Source organism: Macaca nemestrina, chromosome 2, assembly GCF_043159975.1.
Source record: "Macaca nemestrina isolate mMacNem1 chromosome 2, mMacNem.hap1, whole genome shotgun sequence".
Classification (NCBI taxonomy): Eukaryota; Metazoa; Chordata; class Mammalia; order Primates; family Cercopithecidae; genus Macaca; species Macaca nemestrina.
In genome coordinates, this window is record NC_092126.1 from 183,466,457 (window position 1) to 183,471,008 (window position 4,552).

Consider the following 4,552-nt stretch of genomic DNA (forward strand, 5'->3'; position numbering starts at 1 on the left):
AAGCAGATTTAGCAATGGAATCATGAGACAGTCCTAATGAAGGTGACCCTGGGCTGAGTGCCTGAGTGATTTTCGGGCTCTGAGAAACCCCCTTCTCAGACATGGGCTTCCCTCTCTCTAACCCAGTGGAAAAGCCAGCAGAAATCTGCTGTGCAGCCCTTTCACTTCCGAACATCCGGAGACAACAATGTTGACAGCCACAGGCCACAGCACTGTGCAATTCTGTTGGACACGTTGCAAAGGAAAACCACCAGCAGCTGTCTGAAGCTGGTTTTCTCTTATTAAAATTTGGTTAATAAAGCCTGTTCCATGAAACACACCAGATGAAAAACCAGCCGTCCTCAAGAAGGGCTTATTGCAGGCTGGGAAAGATACTGTTTTGTCCAAGTCAGAGGTTTCTATCCACTTGAACACCTCTGCATGGACTTCGTTGCTCTGGGATAATACAGAGGGAGTTGGAAGCCTGGTGCTACCCTGTGAGCGCATTCCCTTTTCTGTCTTTGGGAGTGGGAGCAGACTGACATATGGGAAACTGAGAGAAACCTGTGTGAGGAGGGTATGGAATCATGCACAACTGTGTGGGCTGAGTACGAGTGGATTCAAAAGGACACAAAGGTTGGTGTGAGATGAGGAGTACCTTCCAAACAGGGGCCCAGGTGGCTCATTTTGGTATCCTTAACATAGTGCACTTGTCACACAAGGTAGGGATTTAGTAAGTACAATTCAAGTAAAGGTCAAGTCTACACTTTCATTCACCTGTAATTTCATCCTGCCCCATTTTATATCTTACTGCCTTTGCCCTTGCACTTAAAATATACACCAAAATAAAAGCACCTCAAAACCCCAATGAGTTTCTAACCAGTCACACGCTGACACACACACTTACACGTTCAGAATCTCTCACTGATTCTCGTTCTCTCTCAATCTCACACTCACTTTGTATCTCTTCATCTCCAGCATTGTTGCCGGAGTTGGAGAAAGGGTAGAATAGCACTTACTTTTTTGATTTTTCCAAATTTTCACCAACCAGTTCACAAAAGCACAAGGATGAAGAATTAGAAAAGTGGAGGGAGGACCTGGTGCAGTGGCTCACACCTGTAATTCTAACACTTTGGGAAGTTGAGGCAGAAGGATCGCTTGAGCCAAGGAGTTCAAGACCAGCCTGAACAACACAGAAAGACCCCATCTCTACCAAAAAAAAAAAAAAAAGAAGAAAAAATTGGCTGGGTGTGGTGGTGGATGCCCGTAGTCCCAGCTACTCAGGAGGCTGAGGTGGGAGGATTGTTTGAGCCTGGGAGGTCAAAGCTGCAGTGAGCGATGAACCCACCACTGCATTCTAACCTGGGTGACACAGTGAGACCCTGTCTCAGAAAAAAAAAAAAAAAAAAAAAGGAAGGAGACAAGAGCAAGATGATGGGAGAGGGGAAGAGAAGAGAAAGAATAGGCGAGAAAGAAAACCAGAGAAGTTAAGCTTCCCATTGTAGGTAGGGAGTGAACTGTGAATGACAGTGCTTTTCCTCTATCAGGGTTAAGGAGGATGACTCCCAGATTGCACAGCAGAGTGAGAGTCCTGCAAAGATAAACTGCTTTGGATGCACTGACTTGTGGAGAAGGAGAAAAAAGGAGTGGAACAATCTACATTCTGTCATAAATTCTGGCCATGCATTTTTCTTGAAGAGTTTAGCTTCTCATGGATATGACTTGTGTTTTTGTATAGCTCCTTTTCATTAAGCTGATTCTAGCATAAAGTTAAATGACAAATGCTTTGTTGGGAAAATGTTAGACCACTTGGTGGATGCAGATGCCTTCTTGGCAGCTGTGATGGTTAATTTTTTATGTCAACTTGGCTGGGCCATGGGGCGCCCCGATACTTGGTCAAACATTATTCTGGATGTTTCTGTGAAGGTATTTTTGGATAAGATTTGCGCTTAAATCAGTGGACTTTGGGTATAGCAGATGGCCCTCCGTAATGTGGGTGGGCCTCATCCAATCTGCTGAAAGCCTAAATAGAACAAAAGGCTGACCTCAGAGCAAGAGGGAACTCCCCAGCAGACTGCCTGTAGACTTCATCTACATTGGCTCTTCCTGCTTGTCCAGCAGACTGCCTTGGATTTGGACTGCAAGTCTTTCCTGAGAGGCCTCTCCCATCAGATTTTGGACTTGCCAGCCTCCACAATATCTTAAAATCTATCTATCTATCTATCTATCTATCTATCTATCTATCTATCTATCTATCTATCATCTATCCTGTCCATACACCTGTCTGCACTTTATTGATTCTGCTTCTCTGTAGAACTCTGACTAATCCAGCATCCCCTAAGCTGACAAGCAAGGCTGAGAGGTAACAAATGTGCTCTTGCCTTTCCTAACCAGTACCATAACTGAGGAGTGTGGACTAAGAGGCCATGAGCCCAGGATCATAAGTCAGTGGGCCTAGGTGATGTGTGAGCCTTGTCCCTTCCTAGTGCTCTGCCCTGGATAGATTACCTAAGCTCCAGAAGCAATTACTCAGATGACTAAAGCATTGCCAGCCTCTGATGTGTTCATTTTCTATTGCCATTGTAACAAATTACCATACACTCCATGCTTGAAACAAGGTAAATTTATTCTCTTACATTTCTGCAGATCAGATCAAAGTGTCAGCAGGGCATCTGAAGGCTTCAGCAAACAATCTGTTTCTTGCTTTTTTCAGCTTCCGGAGGCCACTTACATTCTTTGGATCATGGCCGCTTCCTCACATCACTCCAACCTCCTGCTTCTGTTGTTGTGTCTCCTGCTACTCCTTTTATCTCCTGCCTCCCTCTTATAAGGCCCTTGTGATTGCAGTGGGCCCACCCCAGTCACCCAGGATCATCTCCTTCTGTCAGTGTCCTTATTCATATCTGCAAAGTATCTTTGGACATTTAATACAACATTTACACATTCCGGGGATTAGGACGTGGACATCATCGGTGGTGGGCAGGGGCGATTATTCTACCTACCATACCTGGTCAGAGGTAATTGGTTACAGATGGAAGGTGAGATAGGGGAAGGATTCTAAAATTTCATAGTTGGTACCTAAAATTATTTTATATTTTAGAAAAGTGCTTGATTATGTGACAAATGCAGAAATTTGCAACAAAGAAATGCTTTCTTGGCTCCTAAAGAGGTGGACATGTGTTGGTACTATATTTTTATTTAACAATGACAATTCTGCTCCTAGAATCATCAGAGTAAATCTTCCCCCGTCTCTAAAAAATTAACATAAAAATGTCTTAAAAAGTATAATATTGTGGCCAGCTAGGTACACAAATATGTGGGATTTCATGTCCTGACAGATTCACTAAGCATTCCATCCAGTCTCCCATAAGGGACCTTTGGCAGGAATTAAAGCCTTTTAAGAGAGACCCTGAGAACCTTCCTCAAAATATTAATTCAAGTATCATAAATCTACACCATCATTTGTATTCTAGAACACGTCATCCCAACATAAGTTCTAGAATTGTTGTGCCTTCAACATGCTGAGTACAGTTTTGAGAATCAGTCACTTTCAATGCTTCCCTCTTGGCCAACTTTAGGAAAGTTTCTGGCCCTTCTTTTTGGTGCATGGCTGTATTTTGAGTGCTAAGCATATTGTCATAACCTTTGCTTGGTCTGTTCTTAGTGGAAAAAACAAGACTTAACTCTATAGAAAAGGGAGAGCATTAAAAAAATCAGTTTTCAAAAATCATCCTGATGCTCAATTTAGTTCAACAATTGTTGGGGTGGCTACAATAATTTCAGGCCGGGTGCGGTGGCTCACACCTGTAATCTCAGCACTTTGGAAGGCGGGTGGATCACTTGAGGTCAGGAGTTTGAGACCAGCCTGGCCAACATGGTGAAACCCTGACTCTACTAAAATTATAAAAATTAGGCCGGGCACGGTGGCTCAAGCCTGTAATCCCAGCACTTTGGGAGGGTGATGCGGGTGGATCACCTGAGGTCAGGAGTTCGAGACCAGCCTAGCCAACATGGTGAAAAACCCCGTCTTTACTAAAATGACAAAAATTAGCCAGGCGTGGTGGCATGCACCTGTAATCCCAGTTACTCGGGAGGCTGAGGCAGGAGAACTGCTTAAACCTGGGAGATAGAGGTTACAGTGAGCTGAGATCACGCCACTGCACTCCAGCATGGGTGACAGAGCAAGACTCTGTCTCAAACAAACAAATAAATAGATAAATAAAATAACAAAAATTAGCCGGGTATGGTGGCACACGCCTATAATCCTAGCTAATCAGGAGGCTGAGGCAGGAGGATCACTTGAGCCTGGGAGGCAGAAGTTGCAGTGAGCCAAGATTGTGCCACTGTACTCCAGCCTGGGTGACGGGGTTAGACTCCATCTCAAAAGAAAAAAAAAGAAAAAAGAAAGTTTCAGATAGCCAGTGAAGACTCATGGTTTGAGCCTGATCTGATGGTTAGGACTCACCTAAACGTGGGCACCCCAGGTTGCTTGCTCTTTTCTGGTGATGGCACTCTCTTACGGAGTTCACCTGCCTTTAGGCTCAAGGACTTCAAATAAATACTGGAGAACTGG